The sequence below is a fragment of the Brachycentrus maculatus genome, unplaced genomic scaffold, assembly GCF_059751285.1.
Source record: "Brachycentrus maculatus isolate JH-2025_06_01 unplaced genomic scaffold, ASM5975128v1 h1tg000848l, whole genome shotgun sequence".
NCBI lineage: Eukaryota > Metazoa > Arthropoda > Insecta > Trichoptera > Brachycentridae > Brachycentrus > Brachycentrus maculatus.
In genome coordinates this window covers 175,495-197,856 of record NW_028281575.1, presented here as the reverse complement: position 1 = coordinate 197,856, position 22,362 = coordinate 175,495, and the positions used below count along the sequence as shown (strand labels likewise).

The following is a 22,362-nucleotide window of genomic DNA, read 5'->3' as shown; positions in this document are numbered from 1 at the left end:
TTGCTTAAACTTTTGTTGTAGTTGAAATAAGATTAAATTAAATTATACGTATCAACATAAATACAATCAACAGCGCCGAAGTGATGTTGTGTTGACACTTAGCTGTATGAATCTTGGGTTGGACTCCCGCTTAGTGAAAAATTGAATATTGTGATGCAATATTATCATACTTTTAGAATTAACAATAAATTTAAGACTTCGCAGGCTATTATTATAGAAAATTGGATTCGTTTTATCATTACTTTCTTTTTTTTATTCAATCCTTAAACAATAAATATAAACAGATATAATTGAAGGACGATACTTGGATAATTTTTCAAATAAATGGTGATAAAATTTAGTGAAAGAGATAATTTAAAGAAATATATTTATTTTGAATTTTCCTTCGCATAACAGCTATTTTGTAACAATGAATATGAAAAAATGCTTATAGTTTTGAATAAAAAAGACAGCCCTATATTTAATTTGAAAGCGAAGTCAATACACTAGAATAATATATAAACGCCACATCCAGGGGAAATCTTTAATTCACACTTTGTGCGAGTCGTGGAAAATCAATCAACATGCAGATTCAGAACCTGGCTCTCGCCGCCTTCCTCATCATTGCCTCGATCCTGGTAAGAACTTAACAATTTTTATTCATATTATCACGTTGAATAATTGTACTAAGATTCAATTATTGAACACAGTTTGATAAAACGCCCAAAAGGTGAAACAGTTATCACAAATAAATCAAACAGATTTTTTTTTTTTTTTTATTATGAACACAATTGCGTCACAATCGTGTCTGACCCGGTTCACCCCGTGAATCTGATTTTAAAACGGTCTAAAGAATATTTTATATAATTAGTTTCGGGCAATATAAGCTGTAAAAAAAACTCCCGAGACTTTTGACTCTTACACGTAGTCGCCCAGATTATTTTTTTAAAAAATGAGTTATTAAAAAAAATCATAGTGTCTTTTAAAAAAACTTAACAACAGTTAGTTTTTTAATGTTTTTCTTCAAGTTCCAAAAATATTTTGATTAGTATTTGTTGCATAAAATAAAAATTTAATACATTTTCATACACTATGAGAATGACATCCAACAATGGTGTGCCTAAGCTACATTAATATTATTATATATTTTTTTATTTACGTTATGTAACACGCATAGGCACTTCATGTTTATACGTTCTTTTTAATCGTTTTATGTTTGTTTGAGTTTTAATAATTCTATGTTGTTTATAGCTAGATACAATAAAAAACTAAAATGGTTGAATGTTTCATATTATTAAAGAATTCAATGATTATCAGATAACATTTTTAAAAATCCAGTAAAAGACAGTGAGTATAAAAAATTACAGATGACCAATAAACTTAAGATTTTCATTAATTGATTTGGCAGTCACTTTGTGGTAAAACCTATTCATTTTTAATTAAAGTTTTACTTAGTAAATACCACTTTTTTCTCAAAATCTACTGTGACACGTGTATCGATTTTTTTAACTGTTATCAACAGGATAAGTTTTTGGTTAGCTATTTAATCTTTTATGCAACGAAATAAAGTTTATTAGTTAAAACATATTATTTACTCTATATATGATTTAACAATATAAAGGGTGATTTGATAAAATACATTTGTTTTTTTTAAAATCAGCATGTGGAATGAGATTAGCTTTAAAATAATGTCAAATGAGGCAATTCTACAGCTTAATTAGCTAATTAAAAACATTTGTTGTGAAATTAATAATACATCCTCAAATCGTTGATCAGATTTGTACAGGTAAACATTGTTTTGTCTGATTGCTTTTCCATGCAAAATAATAATGATAATAAGAGGTGTGTAAAAATTAATGTAAGATGAATTTAAGTTTGAATTTAATTTAATAACATTTAATTTTTTTTCAGGGCGCTTCCGCTTCAGGACATGGTCGATGGTGGAACAACAAATATCGCCCCTATTATCCCAAGTACGACTAAGCCCACTAGGATCATTAATTATTTCATACAAACATCTTTAAAATGAAATGATTAAAAAAATTATCCTTGAAACTTTGAGTTTTATTTATAATTTATTTACTCATCATTTTGAGTCTCCAAATACTTGGTTTTCTCCAATTATGAGTTATTTTTACATTATTTTTTGATAGCTGAAGAAGAATATGGTAGTTTCGGCATTTACGGAGCTTACGACCGTCATAGGCTGGTTTAAATGATCACTTTACACTTATTCATTAATTTATTTTCCTGTGATTGACAACCACACTACTCAAATTCTTGGAAATATATATGTATATAAAACGAATACATCGAAACAAAGTGCTAAATAATTAATAGTAAGAGTACCTTTTTAAACAAAAATACACGTTTAAGACCTAAAAAGCAAATTTTAATGAGCTTATGTGAATTTACCTCAATTTCATTAATTCATTTTTTGCATTAAGGCAAAACAATAAGATGTGATGTTTAAAGCCATTTTAATTAAATAAACGCACTTATCATTCAATATGTTTGTCATCCGAGTATGTTTACCAAGTCTGCAAATGCAATATGTCATTTTGGTAATAAATCATGTAATGTATTTGATGTAACGTTTTTTTACTATTTACAAAAGCTTAAAATAAATTCGTGAAAATTTGAGCAGTTGATTTTGTATAAATACAGCAACTGAATAAATTTTAGAAATTTTGATAATTAGTTGACAGAATAAATATAATATCATAAGTGATGGCGTAAGTAACTAAGCTGAATGACAAACTGGCAAAATGCTACAGGGGTATGATGATAGAGAATATGGGAATAGAGAATATATCTTGAATATTTTCACTGATTCTTTGTGATAAATTTTGTAAACTTAAATAAAATTCTCTACCGGCTAAAATTGCCTACCGGCTTCAACAAGCATCCATGTCATGTTCAGAGATGGATATGTGCTTATCTTAAAACAGAGAAGTATTCATTTAAGTCTATGAATTTTCTAAGCCGGTTTTGTACATATCCATCCATCCCCGAAGATGACAAGGTGCTTATCGAAACCGGTTGGAAAAACATACCAAAAACAAAAGTGGTTTTAAACAAAGTTTGAGTTACATTTGATACAGAAGAGAGCATGGTCCGGTTGTGTTTATTTGTATTGAGGGATTTAAGCTCGGTTCTTACTCTATCACAATATTTTAAACACATGCTGCCCATTTTCATCGCTTTACATATAGCCCCATGCGCTTAAACAAACCAATGTTTCATCAATCTTCAACGACAATAAACAGAATTTTGAAATTACTCTATACTTCTTGTATTTTTCTATGCTAAAGCATAAGCATAGTAAACTGACGTTTGATCAAAAACCACAGTTAGAAAATCAATTTTGTTGTTAGCGCTAATAATTTGAGATATTTTTTCAATTCCCAAACCATATTTGAAAAAAATAATGTTGCATTTGTTTCGAATTATATAGAAAATTATTGTTTTTATCATTTAGAATAATTCATATAAAGCTTTTTTGCGGAATAGTGTCTCAAAAGTGAAATGTTATGATTATAATACCACGATTATGTCATGTTTATTATTTTTTGACATCTCATCAAAGATAATGAAGAATATAGAAGTCTGGGCATTTACGGGGCTGACGACCGTCATAGGCTGGTTTAAGTGATCACTTTACACACGTGTAACCTTCACCAATTCTACCCATTATTGACAACCACGCTACTCAAATTCTTGGAAGTTATATATATATGAGCCAATTTAGAAACCTTGTTCTTGAATCACTAGAGACATCTATTGGTGAGATGTAAAGAAGCTTTTTATTAAGTAGAAACTCTTATATTAGTGTGTGAGGTCCGAATCCTGGATATAATCACACACATGAGAAACGCCAGAAAATAACATTTTCATTTTTATTATTAAGCTAGTAATTTGACCAGATAATTTATTTACAAAATTTTGAGTGTTTCCAAATACTTGTTCACAAAATCTGGATTATCTCCAATTACAAGAGTAATTTTCATATTATTTTTTGACATCTCATCAAAGATGAAGAAGAATATGGAAGTCTGGGCATTTACGAGTCTGACGACCGTTATAGACCGTCTCCATTTTAAGGTCTGACCAGTACAAGTTAGAAAAAAATTTAAGTCTATTTTTAAATAATTATTGAAATTTTTTTATAATCGCAACCCTTAATATAGTTATTCCAGCAGGTGGTTTTTAGTGGCAATATACTGGTTTTGAGAGTTAGTTTTGACATTAGATTTCATTTAGAGGAAAACAACGAACATATTTATCATTTTAACTTTATCACTTGAAAAAGAAGAATTCATTTTATTTCTGATTATATTTTCCAAAAAACAAATTCATATCGCATAGCTTTATGAGGTTTTAGTAAATAATAAATAATAATAATAAAACCCTTATACGCACCCCAATGGTGCATAGGGAACTGCGTCATATAAACGCAGTGTTATCTTGATCGTTTACGCATGAAGGAAAGGTGATCAGCCCTCCGCTTCAGGTACCAGTCCAAGGTAATATTGAATAAATACAACAGTGAAAAAATCACTTATATTTATTTTACCCCCCTTGGGAATCGAACCCGAGACCTACAGAACGGTAGCAGAGCGTGCTGACCATTACACTACGGAGGCGGACGTAAATAAATACGTTTAGTAAATAATTCACCAAATTAGTGAAGTATTATTCAACACGCCCTAAATTTATGAGACAATAATGTGTTCTCATATGTCGAATTTTGAGTCCAGATGTATCAATGATAATTTGGTTAATGCAGTGACATTACGTACACAAAAAATGACAGGTGATTAATGTTTGCTATTTTCAATGCCATTGTTGCCAAAACAGGGTTGCTTTATGATGCAATAAATTATAATAAATAAATGCAGCCATTGCTTGGTCTAAATTCTACTGTTTTATTTGCCAATTTACAGATTTTACGTAGGATTGTTAAATGACATGCTTATAATTTACAGATTTAAAAAATGCAGCATTCTTGTTCGCAAAATATGTATAACAAATTTATATTGATGTGATAAAATAAAAGTATTAAAAGACGGAAAATATTACTTAATTTTTTCTGAATGATATATTTTTAACTTTTATTATTATTCAATTTTAGAATACTACGACGTCAATATTTTTGTACTAATATTCTTTAATCGTTAATTGTAATTATTGAACAACTGATTTTCACTTTGTGTACATATTTTTTTATAAACTTTGAAGATTTTTAGAGTTTCAAAACGTGTCCTCGTGAGTATTAGGACCTTTTATACCCAATATTTGTTGTTTAATTGTTCCATGATGGTAAGATAAGAAATAAATAAAAGTAGTATCACACAAAGTAAACAATAGATGATAAGGAGAGTGTTTTATTACCATGCCACAAAGTAATCAATGCTTTTAATAAACAAAATAGATAATAAATATTTAATCGTTGTACAATCATAAATACCCCTTTACACAGATCTCGTTAAAGACGAAAATAAATAATAATAATAAAAAACTGTGTTGGGCAGCCCTAACAAAAATTTGCACACCAAATTTCGTATAAATAGTACATCAATGCAAGCAACATCATTCATACTTCAAGCAAGTCAAGGAATATCATTCAACATGCAGATCCAGAACATTTTCATCGCTGCCTTCTTGGTCATTGCTGCACTCATGGTAAGAATTATATTTTAAATATTAATGTAACACACAAAACAAAAAAGGACATCTCTTTACGTATGAATATGTTTTTTCCCATCGATATAAACATTCTGTTTTAATAAATATTAAAAAAAACAACATATTGTAGTTTAAAATCATGGAAACATATTTTAATGATATTTATAAAATAATAAATGATAAAATTATTAATTTCAAAACAATTTCAGTACATTTTTATATATAATATATCAAATATAAAAAAGAAATTAATAAAAGATGTCCCGTGTTTAAAACGTATCCACAGTATAACTAAGAATGTACTTACAGATTAAATTACAAAAATGTTATTATTTTATCTTTCTGTTTACATAAAAAACTAACTACTACATAGTCGAATAATGAAAGAGTGGTTGAAATAATATTTATTTTATTTATTTTCAAAAATTATTAATTTTTTTCAGACCACCGCAACTGCATCCCCAGGATACAAACCCCCACCAAAGTACAGGATGCCAAAATACCGATATTAATTTAATAATATCTCCGTACGCAACACAACACCTGAAAAAAGCCCGTCAATGATGTTTGATCCACCTTTGAAAACCACTGCTCTCATTTTTTTAAGCAATAATTGTGTAACTTCTATCTGGAATTAAATGCCTGTTCAATAAATTTTCCTGTCACATAATCTGTTTTTCATTATATTTCTCCTACTTTTATCATTGTGAAAATAAGATCAGAGAAGAAACAAGATGTTTCACTATATCGCTCATTCCTTTCATCAACGTCATATATCAAAAATTGTAAGTTTTCAGATGTCCATATTTTCAGAATGGCCAGAAAATGTACTTTATCCCAGCTAAATCGTCATATTTCAAACTTGATATTTACCCGCTACAGGGCAGAAAGTGTTGTTTTTGCATTTTGAAGAAAATGTTGTTTATTTTATTTTTTTAATATACTACCAAAATAAAACATTCAGATTTTACCTTAAAAGATCTGCTGCACAGTAAAAAGTCCAATAAGTGGCTTGATATTTATTTTTAATACATTTTATTATATTTTTAAACTTTAAAAATGATCTCCTGAAAAATCAAGTTTTTTGATACATGACGTTGTTGAAAGGAGTGAGCGATTTTTTTCTACCTTTATTCTGGATTACCCTAGCTCCTTAATTTCCAAACATGAAATTATGCGAGACAAATCTGAAAATATCATCAATGTCTGAAAGAGTTAAAAGCGTTAAATGATCGAATTATCAGGTAAATGTGTAAAAAAGCTTAAGAAGTTGATTAAAATTTTCTTCGACTATGAAAATACCCTCACGTAATAGTTATTTAAAATAGTAGTTACGATTTATCAAATGTGCCATGGAATAACTATCAGTTTCATTAATTGATTTGACAGTCACTTTGTTGTAAAGTCTATCTATTTTTTATTTACGATTTACTAAGTAAAATTTAATTTTTTTTAATGTTTTGTGACACGTGTTTCGATTCATGATCGAAACAATGACGATGAATTCGAGGAATGCATCGAAAGGGTGTTTTATAATGACGCGGAATCCCGCATCATTTTCAAACACAGTTTGCGAAGCCTAAACTAAATTTTAGTTTCTTTTGTTGTCATATTTTTTAGACAAAATATTATTTTAAAATTATAATTATTATTTAATTATAATTATTATTTAAAAATGATTATTTTTAATTTTCTTATCAGTAGGAACATAGTCAGTTAGGGGGAGGCTTTAGTCATTGTCATAATGTTAATTATGGATTTATGATTCTTTTGTGTCAAAATGTTACAATTTATGACTTTTCGTTTGAGTTATTTTTAGGATTTTTATGTTATTGTGGTTTAATTTGTGATCATTATCTATTAATGGTCAGCGAATTCTAAATAAAACAAATAAAAAATAATATTTTTTCAGAATTCCCTAACGGTATTCACATCAGCCATCTATGTATGTTGGTAAAAGGAAAGCTTTTATTAAGCAGAGACTCTTTTTATTTGTATGTAAGGTCCGAATCCTGGATTATATTCACATACTTGATACGCCTAAAAGGATGATTTTCAATTTTTTATTTAGCTTATAATTTGACCAGTTATTTTATTAACAACTTTTTGAGTGTATTCGAATACTTGTTTACAATACTGGATTATCTCCATCATATTTGGTGAGATAAAAATAACTCCTGCGTGAAGATAATCAAGATTTGTGAAAAAGTATTTGGACACACTGAAAATATTGTAATGTTACGTTTTTCAGTAAAATCTCAATAAATTGGGTGATTTTTGCTGTCGAAGTCATATTATTTAAATTGCGGAAAATACATAGGCACTGTGACAAATCTTGTATCGTTTGTATTTTTTTAGGGACCAACTTTATTAATTTATTGTACTTATAAACACATCCATTATAATTTTTAAGACATATTAACTAAATGTGCTATAAATCCTGGTACATAATAATAAATGTTAAAAAATGGTAAATGTTAAACCCTGATGATGACAAGGTTCTTATCGAAACCAGTTGGAGAAAAAATGGATCAACAAAAAAGTGGTTAAAATCAAAGTTGTTCTATTTTATAAAGTTAATAAAATGTGCCACAAAGTATCTGCGAAAAACAATCAAGAAAAGTTTAAAAAATATTAAGATAATAAACTTCCTATTGCATATAGGTAAAACATTAACGATTTTGATAAAATAATGTAATAAATTATTTAAAAAAATATCTTGGTTATTTTTATATTTTTTAAAAATAATTACCTCAAAGTTATTTCCTACAAAGTGCCCTTGACGTAGTATTTTACAGAAATAGCGTTATATAAATTATTCGTTTTAAAAAATATATAATAACAAATAGTTTTACTAATAAAGCTCTCAAATGCATGAGGAAAGTAAATTTGTAGTATAAGTTAAATTTTACATGGCATTTAATAGCAATAATTTGTATTTTTAAAATTGACAAAGCTCCCTTTTAGTCAAATGCTACCTTCAACGTATTTCGCAATGAATGTAATTGGGTCTCTATTATGAGGATTAAACTGTACAAGTTAGAATAAATCAACGCAAAATCTTAAGACTTTTTGATAATTTTCTATTTAAATTAATCATCAAATCTCTTCATGCACGAGTGGTTATTTCGGCATTATTTAAGAGTTGATTATGACACAAACATACCATTTGGAGGAAAAGATCGAATTAATATAAGAGTAAAATTTCAACACTAGAAAAAAATTAATCCGATTATATTACTGAATTACGAATTCATGGTGTTTTGGCAAATAATTCACAAAATTCAGCAAATGTTTGTTCAAAAACACAAAAAAATTACGACAAAAAAATAATGTGTACTTATATGTCATATTTTTAGTTTAATTTTGGGTCCAGGTGTATTCATGATAATTTGGTAAATGCAGTGACATTGTGTACACATAAAATGACAGGTGATATAATGTTTGCTAATTTCTATGCTCTATTATTACTAAAATAGGGTTGCCTTGTGATACACATTGGTGAATTATAATAAATAAATACATTCATTGCATTAACATGGTTTGATATTCAAGCGTTTTTTTGCCGATTTCATAGATTTTCCGTGTGATTGTTCAATAACAAGCTTACTATTTACAAATTTAAAAAATGCAGCTTTCTTGTTTCCATAAGTTTCATCACATTTAAATAATGTATGTTGTTAATGTTGTGACAAAAAAATATATAAATAAGAGGAGAATTGTATTTTTTCTAACTGCCATATTTTGACAAGAAACAGTTTTTTCACTATGCATTCAAAGAAAACTACGATTGATATCAAGATAATATTCTTTTGCTTATACTATACTCTGCATATATTTAATCACAAATTATAATGTTTGAAAAAGTAATAGTTATGTTTTGTATTTATTATATTTTAGGAAAAAGTTTGAAGTTTTAAGAGTTTTAGAACGTTTCCTTGTAAGGATAAGGACCCTTCATACCCAATATTTGTTGTTCAAATGTCACATGATAAAAGAGAGAAAAATCGTTTTATAATCATATAAACCCGAGTACATAGATCCTGTTAAAAATTAAAGAAAAATAAATTAAAATAATATAGGTGTTTTGGGCAGCCCTACGAAATTTGGACTCCAAATTTAGTATAAATAGTACATTAATGCAAGCAACATCATTCATACTTCAAGCAAGTCAAGGAATATCATTAAACATGCAGATCCAGAGCATTTTCCTCGCTGCCTTCTTGGTCATTGCCGCTCTCATGGTAAGAATAATTAATAATAATTAAAAAAAAAACTTTAGTTAAGAGTTCTACCTATTAAAACGTTTTTTTTGTTGTTGTTGATAAATCGATAATCTGTTTTTATACACATTGAAAAAAACATTTTGTGGGTTAAAAACAAAAACATATATTTTAATGAGTTTTATAAGAGTATTTAAACTTTAGGAACGTTATTGTTTTATCTCTATCTGTTTACATTCCATTCAATTTGCATTTGTGTTGGAATTTTGGTTGTAAATAATATTCATTTTATTTTATTTCAAAATTATTTTTTTTCAGAGCACCGCAACTGCATCCCCAGGATACAAACCCCCACCAAAGTACAGGATGCCAAAATACCGATATTAAATTATCTCCGCACGCAACACAACACCTGAAAAGAGCCTACCAATTATTTTCGATTCATCTGTAAAAAACTACTGATCTAATTATTTTTTTTATGCATATTTTTGTTACTGCAAGCATATCTGGAATTTAATGCCTGTTCAATAAAATTTCGTCTCACACCAAATGTTTTTCTTTATTTATCTCTAAACTATTATAATCATTATGAAAATAACATTCAATGATGAAAAGAAAAAGGAATGTTTCATTGTCTTCTTTTTTCTACACTTTTCCTGACTAACCCTAGCATCTTATTTCCAAACATTAAATTATGCGAGACCAATTTGAAATAATTTATTGATGTTTAAAATGGATAAAAGCGTTTAATGATTGAATTATCGGGTAAACGTGAAGGAAAGTGTGAGACGATGAACTATTTAAAAATATATATTTGTAGTTTAATTAATTTAATTTTAAAAAAGTGGTTAAATAACTGTGAACAGTGTGTAGCTAGGTTAGGTTAATTTAAAAAAAATAACCGACAAAGATAATACTCTAATGCAAGTATTAATTAAAAGGGCAGTTATGATTTAATAAATTTGCAATAGATGAACTTTACTTATGATTATGAGTCACAAATAATAATATTTTTTTGAAAATTTATTATATTTTAAAATCTTTACAATTAGCCAAACAATCAAAAACTGATTTGAGCTATGAATAATCTTTATCAAACGGATACAGTTAATACAGATTTTTTGTTCTTATAAAATATTCTTGTTGAACTAAATAGCTTTGGAAGTGAGTTGTTACTATTTTAATTTATTTAAAAATTAACTTTAAAGAAAAAGTTTATAGAAAATATGGGTCGTATTTTCGATAAGTTTGTTCTTTTGAGCGGTGTTACACAAGGCTCTAAATTGAAACCATTGATATCATTAAAACAGATTATTGTCATTGTTTCTCTTTTTGAAGGAGTTTATGTTTTTTAATACGACCATACAGTTCAATTTAGGGAAAAATATTTGTATTATTGTAACGTTATCGAGTAAAATCAAATTAAATTAGGTGATTTGTGTAATCGAAGTTAAATAATTTAAAATGCGGGAAAACGTCGTTATGTTGTTGTAGTTGCTGTAACATTCATATGATGATGAGTCTCATATTGCGTAGCGGTAAAACATTAGTGATATTTCACAGTAATGTATAAAGTATCATTAAATAAATTTCATTTAAATTTAAAATTTAAAAAAGAAAAATATATATGACAAAGTTATTCTTCACGAAGCGCCCTTAAGGTAGTATTTTAAGAAAATTGCAATATATGTATATTCCAAAATCATTCTGTTTATATTATTATTAAAATAAATGATTTACTTATCAAGCTTTGATTTTCCTCGGTTTAAATTTAAGACCAAAAAAAAAATTTAGGTTTTACTCAACGAATACCACTGTAATAATAGTGGTATTTACCAAGGCAATTTCAATTAAAAAAGGATAGCTTTCCATAAAGTGATTACCGAATCAATTAATGAAAATATTTTTATTTAAGACCACAAGGTTCATTCATTTGCTTATTGCCGGGCTCATTGTGAGAGAGCAATATCTTTCAAGTAACCAAAAACAGACTAGTGATACCAGTCGAATTTTGAAAATTATTCATACAGCCATTAAAAATTAGCGTCCAGAGATTGCTTGTTCATAAGTATCAATGAAAAAAAACATGAATAACAATTAATATTAGTTAAAAAAAATACAGTCATGACAACATTTTGTATTCATATTATAAAATTATTATTTAAAAAATTTCAAGTCCCAAATATAGAATCCATTTATAAAAAAACCGCAATTTTTCAAATACTAAAGGGTGACAACTATTTAAATTTAACAAAAAATTTATCATCGAGATTCTCAAACGATTTTTCTACTCCAAAATGCAAACATTTCAATAAACTCCCTAAAAATATAAAAAAATTGATGATATAAAAATACTTAAGAAAAAAATTAAGGCTCTATATATTTAAATCTTGAAAAAATATACAAAAAAAAAAATATATATTTTATTATATAACATTAAACCACGAGTGTAAGTCCCTCTCCAAGCACAAGAGCACAGTCTCTTTTATGGAGAGGAACAGCGAATCGAAATATAAAAGTTCTCCATATGTATAAATGATTAAAAAGAATTATGTTAAAAATAAAAATGTAAAAATGTTAAATGAATAAAAAAATAAATTGATAAGAAGTAGAATAAGATTAAGAGTTGATGGAGAAACGCAGAGGAGTCTATAAAAATGATTACGATGAACTGTTAGTGTTCAAATTATAGATACTAATGTTTCAGGGGTCATGATTATTATGCCTCAATAGGGTCTCTAATTTGAAAATTTATCCGTAAAAGTTAAAATAAATCAATTTAAATTGATTTTTAAAAAAATATTTCTTACTAAATTATCAAATCTCTTAAAGTACGAGTAGTTATTTCGGTGACGTAAAAAGTTGATTAAGAATGTTATTGTGACATTTATAATTTTATTTAGATGAAAACAACTACGAGTATATTAATAACAAATAATATATTATTTACATTTAAACTCTTAAAAAAGAGGAATTCACTGTGAACCCGATTATGTTTTTCAAATAACAATTTCATTCTATATTATGTTTTTGGCAAATAATTCGTCAAATTCAGCAATTATTTGTAAAACACTTTAAATTTACGACGAAAAATAATGTGTACCTATATGTCAAATTTTTAGTCTAATTTTGGGTCCATATGTATTTATGATAATATGGTTAATGCAGTGACATTGTGCACATAAAAAATGACAGGTGATATAATGTTTGCTTTTTTGTATGCCACATTGTTGCTAAAATAGGGTTGCCTTGTGATATAAATAAGTGAATTATAAATTCAGTCATAGCTTAATCATGGTTTGAAACTCAAGGGTTTTATTCGACGATTTCACAGGTAAGCGTGTGATTGTTCAATAACATGTTCATAATTTACAACCTAAAAAAATGCAACGTTTTGGTTCGTACAATTTTTATTATAATATATGTTCATAAAGTGACAAAATTAAACTTCAAATGAGAGAGGAAATAAAACAATTTATTTTTAAAATATATTTTTTTAAAATAAATTATGCAAAGAGCAATACAATTGATGCCACGATTATATTCTTATGCTTATACTGTACTTTATAATAAAATCACTATTTATATTTTTTTTAAAACTAATTGTTACTTTGCATATATTAATTTTTTTGACAAACTTTAAAGTTTTAAGACTTACGTATTCACGTAAGTTTTAGGACTTTTCATACCCAATGTTTGTTTAATTGTAACATGATAATAAAACAAGAAATAAAAAAAATCGTTTTAAAATCAAGGAAAACTAATAATGATAATAATATTGGTGTTTTGGGCAGCCCTACCAAAAATTTGGACTCCAAATTTCGTATAAATAGAACATCAACGCAAGCAATATCATTCATACTTCAAGCAAGTCAAGGAATATCATTAAACATGCAGATCCAAAACATTTTCATCGCTGCCTTCTTGGTCATTGCTGCTCTCATGGTAAGAATAATAAATTATAATGCTTTTAAGAATATAAATCAATAACTCCTTCCCTATTATAATGTTTTTTTAAATTGATATATCAGTAATCGGTTTTTATAAACATAAAAAATACTATTTCATGCGTAAAAACATGAAAATTAATTTTAATGAGATTTATAATATAATTAATGATAAAATTATTGATTGAAAAAATACAAATGCACATTTATAAAAAAACATCAAATTTGAATTGATTGAGAATTAATTGAAAATGTCTCTGGTTTGAAACGTGTAACAGTATTACTAATAATCTTATTTTATATTAATTGTAAGAATGTTATTGTTTTAACTCTTTTTTTGCGAAAACATAAAAAATAACGTAATTTAAAAATAAGAAGAGTAGTTGGAAATAACATTTATTTTATTTTATGTCTAAAATAATATTTTTTTCAGAGCACCGCAACTGCATCCCCAGGATACAAAGCCCCACCAAAGTACAGGATGCCAAAATACCGATATTAATTTAATAATATCTCCGCACGCAACACAACACCTGAAAAGAGCCTGTCAATGATTTTTGATCCACTTTATAAAACTACTTTTTAATTTTTTAAAAATCAATCTGTGTAACTTCTGGAATTCAATGCCTGTTTAATAAATTTTCCTCCCACAAAATCTATTTTTTTTTGTTTTAAATATTTTCTATCTACTTTTGTCATCATGAAAATAAGACCAGGGGAGAAACAAGATGTTTAACTACATATTGCACTTTTTTCTACCTTTATCCTGACTTTCCTTTCCTTAGTTTTCTTGATTTCCAAACATTTAATTATGCTAGACCTATCTGAAATTATTCATCAATGTCTGAAAAGGATAAAAGTGTTAAATGATCGAGCTATCGGGTAAAAGTGTAAAGAAGAGACAAACTAGGTAGGTTAATTAGTAGATTAATTAAAAAAAACCTGACAGAAAAAAACTGTTATGTTTTAATTATTTCTATAACTTTTGCTAGTGATTATGGATCAAATGTAAAAGACAATTTTTACAATTTATTTTTTCTTCAAATAGTAGATCAAAATATACCAAATATATATTGTTTCAAAATTCTTCACCTTTGCTTTCCATATTTCCTTTTTTTCAAACTCCGCCCCTCGACGAACCCCCCTCCCCCTAACTTATCCCTCTCCTTATTTATAGAACAGTTTATTATTAATTATTTTTTAGTTTACATTTAGACCTGAACTAGTCACAAATAAACTTCATGTAGTATAAAAACATGTTTTTTTAAAATAATTTTAACATGTCTTACCAGAAAGTAAATGCCGAAACAATAAATAAAATGATGTTGAGATATGGAGTAATGTTATAAAGTATCATTAAATAAATATCTTGGTGTTTTTATTGTTAAAAAAAAACAATAATTATCTTAAAATTATTTCCTACGAAGCGCCCTTAAGGTAGTTTATTTTTTAAATGGCGCTAAATTATTACTTAAATATTTTTATTTGAATAAATAATAAAACTAATTCAACTTTGAAAAACTTAAGATTAATATTGAGACCGACAAAATGCTTTTGGAGGAGATGAATCACTCATTTGAAGTTTGTTTTATTTATTCCAATATTTTGTACAAAATATATGTACATTGCCGGGCTTGTTGTGAAGGAGCAACATCTTTCAACTAACCAAAAACAGACTTGTGATACCGGTCAAATTTTTAGCATTATTCATACAGCCATGTTAAATTAGCGGGGAGAGAGTGCTTATTCATTTGTATCGACGAAAAAAACAAATTTGAATTAATTGGAGTACGAACATATACAATAATTACAATACTTAATAAATAAATAAATTGTTAAAAACAAGGTAGGCAAATGAAGTAGTATAAGGTTAGAAGTTGACGTGGAGAGGTAGAGGAGTTCAATAAGAAATAGTATGATGGACAGTTAGGGTTCCAATGATAGATAGTAATTTTTCAGGGGTTTCTTGAAAGTCATCACTTGTAATATTAGTAAGAAGTTACAGAGCATTTAATAGTAACAATTATAACATATTTAAAAAATGACAATTCTCCGTTTTTAACAAATACTACCTTAATTTTTTTTATTTTGAATGTGTCCAAATACTTGTCCATAAATCTAGATTATCTCCAATTATAGGAGTTATTTATCAAATTAAATGTAATTGGAGATAATCCAGATTTGTGAACTAGTATTTGGACACACTCAAAATCTTGTTAGTAAATTATGTGTGATTATAAGCTAAAAAAATTAAATAAAAAGGATATCTTTTGACGTTTCTCACATGTGATTATAATCCAGGATTCGGAACTCACATACAAAAATAAGATTTTCTGCGCAATAAAAAAGGTCTCGTGTTACCAATAGATGCCACTAGTGAAAATTTTAGTGATTCTTGTACAATATTTCAAATAAATAATATATATAGAACTTCCAAAATTCTTGGAGTAGTGTGGTTATGAATCATGGTAGGATTGATAAATGTTACATGTTTGTAAAATTATCACTTGAACTAGCCTATGACAGTCGTTAGCCCCATAATGCCCAGACCTCCATATTCTTCTTCATTTATGTTGAGATGTCAACAAATACTACCTTAAATGTTTTTCGTTGTGATTATAATGAAACGATTGGGTGTGTATTTTAAAATTTTATTTTGAATAAATTAACGAAAATTGGTTTTCATAAAAAAAAATCTAAACCAATAATCGAATCTCTTTATGTATTTATTTTGGCGACATAAAAAATCATTTTAAAGAGTTAATTTTGACATTAACATCCCTTAGAGGGAAACAACGAATTAATATATCATTTAAATTTAAACATTTGAAAAAGAGGAATTTATAATAAACCCGATTATATTTTCTCAATAACAAATTCATGTTGCCATAGTTATATTTAGTTTTGGCAAATAATTCACCAAATTCAGCAAATGTTTGTTCACTAACATGTTTAAAATTTACGACTTAGAAATAATGCGTTTTTATTTAATATGTTTAATTTAGATTCCAGATGTATTTCTGATAATTTGGTAAATGCAGTGACATTGTGTACACAAAAATGACAGATGATATAATGTTTGCTATTTTAAATGCTTTATAGTTGCTAAACTAGGGTTGCTATGTGATACTATAAATTATAAAAAATTAAATGCAGCCATTATTTTTTTACCGTAGATTTAAATTTTTTAAGTGTTTTATTTGCGGATTTTATAGACTTATCGTGTGATTCTTAAATAACGTGCTTATGATTAATAAACTGAAAGTTAAAAGAACATAGCATTTTTGTATGCTCCATTCTTGTATATTTCATTACATATTTATATCATTTATTGTTGTAATAAAAGAAAGCTATGAAGAACAATTGAAATATACCTTTTTTTAATGGTGTTATTTATTATATTCACACATACACACATACACATTGATATCAAGATTATATTATGGAAAATAATCACTACTTATATTTTTTGAAATGCTGATTGTTATATTGTGTTTATATTTTCTGACTAACTTTGAGATTTTCAGAGTTTTAAAATGTATCTTCATGAGTATTTGGTTTTTGTCACACTTAATACATTTTATTTGATTGTAACATTATAATAAGAAAATAAATAATAAAAAAAACGCTTAAAAATCACATAAATCCGTTTACACAAATTTCGTTAAAAATGAAAGGAAAAAAAGTGTTTTGGGCAGCCCTAACAAAAATTTAAACTACGAATTTCATATAAATAGTTCATCCATGCAAGCAACATCATTCTTACTTCAAGCAAGTCAAAGGATATTATTCAACATGCAGATCCAGAGCATTTTCCTCGCTGCCTTCTTGGTCATTGCTGCTCTCATGGTAAAAATAATAAACAATTATAGTATAATAATATAGAACAAAAAAAAATATTAAATAAATTTTTTATTTGTTTGTTAATATTTTTATCCATTGATACATAAATAATATATTTGAATACACATTTAAAAGTTGGCTCAAAAAATATAACAATATATTCTCAAAAAAATATAGTAGGCAAAAATAAATAATAAAATTGACAATGATTTATCGATAAATTAATATAAAAGTCATAATTTTTCTTCAATAATTTATCAATTTATAATTTAATATTATTTTTTAATATCTAAAAATCAAGGAATAAACATACTTTTTTCCATATATACGTATGGTAATAATGAAAAAAAAGATCTTTCATCTTAAAATAGTCACGTCACTTAATGCAATGCAATTTTAACAAAAGTTATAAAAAAAATATTTAAAAAATATAATATGATATAATTTAAAAAATATATTAAAAATTTCGTATTTGGATTATATTATTAAAATAGGTATTGTAATGATAATTTAAGTATCTCTGTGGAATAGTTTATTTAACTGTTATATTTAGTGCACTAAAATGATGTCCTCTGTAGTTGCAATATACTCGTATTTAAGGCAAAATAAAATTGATTTACAAAACTTTCCATTCTTGAGCCAAAAAATGAAAATGTATATTGTTTTAATATAAGGCAACAGATTGATTTCTTTTCTCTCACAACTTATACGACTGATTTTTAAATTTCAAAATTAATGTTTATTTTGATTAATTTTTTAAGAGGCAATGAAAGAATTATGGGAAATATTGGAGAGGTAAAATAATTCATGACGTTTAATTTTTACAATGCATCAGCTGCGTTGAATTATACAATTTTATTCACTTTAAGATGAAAGATTAAGATAAAGTACATTACAAAAACGTTTTGGGTTTTTTTCCCTAGTTTTAATGAAAAATAAAATTTCATTATAATCTATTGATTAAAGAGACGCTCACACTTATAATTATATTAATTTAATTTTTTTTCAGAGCACCGCAACCGCATCCCCAGGATACAAACCCCCACCAAAGTACAGGATGCCAAAATACCGATATTAAATTATTAATATCTCCGCACGCAACACAATACCTGAAAAAGCCTGTCAAATATGTTTAATCCACTTTTAATACCTACTTTTTTTTCGACTAAATTTGTGCAACTGTAGCTGGAATAATGGCTGTTGAATAAATTTTACTGTCACACAAACTGTTTTTTTATTTTTTTATTTTTCCTTTATTAATTTTAACACCAATTGTAGGCCGCAGGGTGAACAGAGAGATTGAAAATATGATTTATCAATCCTTCCATTATGACTCTTACATTAAGTTTCCTTAAATTTCAAATACCAATCTGAAATTTTTCATCGTTATGTAGCAAATGGAGCGAAGATGCAGAGGAGATTCCAAAAATTAGCTGAAGGCTTTTGGAGGGTCACTCTATCCCAGTGTTCGACTTACTGACTGCATCATTTTTTTTATATGCTTAGATGTTTAATCAACCAAGTCCATCTATATCGATCTTTCACGTTTTTTCAAACGACGCGACGCTCTGTATTTTTTATCCCTCTTGCGGCCGATTCAACAAACAAAAATCACTTAAAGATTCTGATTCCTTCCGATTTTAAAAATTGAGCTGCATTTAAAATTTGATAAATTCGAAGAAAATTATGTGCAGAAGAAAAGCGCTTTAGTTATTGTTTCTTTTAATGGCCGCTAGAGGGATTAATATAAATCATTGTACAAAAAATGAGGTAGATGGCGTATATGTAGAGAAGGAGTTAATATTGTGTATATATTAAATGTTGAAATCCAAAATGGTTTTTTTAAGTCAATTTTATTGTATTTTATTGTTAAAAATACAAAAAAATGTGACAGTTGTTTCGCTTAGTAATGGCATTTTCAAACGAATGTGACAATTAAATCGACTGATGGTCCTTATATTAGTAGTTAATATCATATTCGTAACTGATGGAGGTCGAAGCTCCGTTTTGTTATTTAGTCAGAATGATTACTTATTACTCGAGAAAATTTCTATTATTATGCTAATATCCTATTTCTGGTTACTTACATGCACTTCCTATAACTTCAATACGTAGTTCAGATTGTAGGCGCTGCGGCGCGCTGGAAGCTTTCTTATACGCAATAACCGTATCTTGATTTATCCATATTATATTGACTGTAGTTTTGTTCGTTTGTTGAATAATTTTGATATAAGTTTTTTTTGATACTAGAGAAAAGAAAAAAAAAATTGCATATAAATATAAACGTTCATTAGTCACACGATTAAGGCAGTATTGATTGAATTGAGTATTGATGAAAAAATTGTAGTTAAACACTCCCACTCTACTTTTTATTCACACACACACACACACACACACACACCCACTCTTTTTATTTTATCTATTAATGTTTTAATAGTTATTATAACAAACGTGGAATTGTCTAATTAGCTTTAATACATTATTAGATTAAAACCAATATTTTTAGCTTTTCCACTTTTATTTTTATTTGACCAGTGACCGGGTTTCGTCGTTACCGACATCATCAGACTCATTGACCAGTCTGATGATGTCGGTAACGACGTAACCCGGTCGCTGGTCAAATAAAAATAAAAGTTGAAAAGCTAAAAATATTGGTTTTAATCTAATAATATATTAAAAATGCAATTCCATCACGAAGTATCAGTGGATAATATAAATCTATTAATTAGCTTTATTTTTATTATTGTGACTATTTTTGTTGATGTAACGTAATGTTGATTATTGTTAACTATTTTTTATAATATACTTTTTTTAAATGTAAAGCCGTACAATTCCCGAACAAATAAAAAAAATAAAAAGAATAAAAAGGTAGCTCCTCAGACTAAAATTAATTGTCTCGCTAGTCTACGTCTATGTAAGTGTATTTTAAAATAAAATTTCACTTGATAAATACCATTTTGTATTAAAATCCATTGTGACTTTTGTTTCGATGAATTCCGCGTAATTTTCAAATACCATTGCAGAACACCCTCTTGCTTTCATTTCTTAAAAGTAACTTTTATAAAATAACTTTTTTCTGTGCATCATAAGCCGTTTCAAACTCTTTCAATCTTTGATACTTTGAGCATTTTTCTATAGCGCTATACTTCGAATCGTTTTATCTTCTGTTTGGTAGTTAGGCTTTTGACGCTATATGAAGCACTGAGAATATGCAGCATATGACAAATCTCATCCAAAGATTGAGGTGGAAGTTTTTTAAATGGGGGTTACGCATTTCAAAAAAGTAGTTTCCCGCGTTTTCTTATCTGGACTTGATCTATTTTTGTATATTAAAAGCATTTTCCTTATCATTCATCACTTTCCTTATCATTCATCGTTCATTTTGTGTAATTCCAAGTTAAAAAACACACTACTTCGTGACTAACGGTTTCGGAATAATTATTCCATCATCAGGTCAAATGAAGACTAAAGTGAAATTGTTATATAATAAAATATAAAGTATGTGATTTTTTCCACATAAATTTTATTTGACTAGCAACTGGGTTTCGTCGTAACCGACATCATAAAACATCCAATCTGATGATGTCGGTTACGACGAAACCCGGTTGCTGGTCAAATAAAATTAATGTGAAAAAAATACATAGTTGTTATTTTATTATGTAGAATAAAGTTCCACCAAGAAATGTCAGTATAAAACTTCTAATGAAATGGGTATTGTCTGCTATTTATATAAAATTAAAGAAATATATATTAACAATCTTTCAAATTTTAGTTGACTTTTATCTCCTGAGAATGGTCTCACTGGTTTTGAAACCAACAACGGACATCTATCTGCCTTATTTTGAGTTAATTTTAACCTTAACTGGTTTTGAAGCAAACAGCTTCTTCTCCTAGACCAATAAATACAAAAAAATCACTTTAAGGTAAAAAATGAAATTTTGAAAAAAATGTGATTTTTTATTATAATTACAAATGCATATTATTGAAATGGCGACTGCTATTGTATAAAAATATCGGATTTACTAAAAGTATACAGATTTTGTCAAATAAAAAATGCAGAATTTATTTGTTCAGTTGTTGTTACGATGGATTTATTTTGTTTGAATTAAAACAGATTTCGCAAATATTCTTTTCTTGCAATTAATAATATTTTTGCACACTTCTCTACACCGCGATTGTTTGCTTTGCAATGTTATGCAGTTTGATTTTTTAACACGCAAAACGAAAAAGGTTGACACGTCATCAGGCGTGGGTCCAACAAAATATTTTTTCTACCTAGTTACTAGCTAACCATAAATATACATAATTTAAATTGTTGTTGATAAAGCTGATTGTCTGTAAAACACTGTTTAATAATAAACATCCAGGTCACTAAATTCATACTCGTATTTTAGTAATGAAATATTTACTATTTTAGTACATTTAAATAACTGATTTTTCACTTTTGTAGAACCCATAATAAAAAATAGTGCAGGTTATTTCATAAAATCAAAATTTAATATTTAAGTCAAAAGAATTTTGAGATTAAAAAAAATACTCGTAAACAATACTTTTTCAAAACATTTTAATCTAAATAATATTTTATCGTTGTTTGCTGATAATTTTTCTTTAAAAAAAACCTTTCCGTTCTATTGAGTTTTGTATATTCATATGTATTTTCTTAATAGTTTTGTCTGAAAAAT

The 22,362-nt window shown here is 27.2% G+C and overlaps 5 long non-coding RNA genes across 5 annotated transcripts in view; 4 read left to right on the top strand and 1 right to left on the bottom strand.

Annotated features, from left to right (window-relative positions):
- LOC148300031 (uncharacterized) overlaps positions 1-22,362 on the bottom strand; it is a 162,770-nt gene that overhangs the window by 5,529 nt on the left and 134,879 nt on the right. The window lies entirely within an intron of this gene.
- Positions 524-2,034, top strand: LOC148300045 (uncharacterized). Its single transcript, XR_015838998.1, has 2 exons — positions 524-617; positions 1,891-2,034. It is a non-coding gene; the product is annotated as an uncharacterized LOC148300045 (long non-coding RNA).
- LOC148300044 (uncharacterized) lies at positions 9,820-10,440 on the top strand. The gene is made up of 2 exons (XR_015838997.1): positions 9,820-9,911; positions 10,209-10,440. It is a non-coding gene; the product is annotated as an uncharacterized LOC148300044 (long non-coding RNA).
- On the top strand, positions 13,046-14,496 carry LOC148300043 (uncharacterized). Its single transcript, XR_015838999.1, has 4 exons — positions 13,046-13,057; positions 13,178-13,224; positions 13,685-13,835; positions 14,271-14,496. It is a non-coding gene; the product is annotated as an uncharacterized LOC148300043 (long non-coding RNA).
- LOC148300042 (uncharacterized) lies at positions 17,582-18,906 on the top strand. Its single transcript, XR_015838995.1, has 2 exons — positions 17,582-17,686; positions 18,690-18,906. It is a non-coding gene; the product is annotated as an uncharacterized LOC148300042 (long non-coding RNA).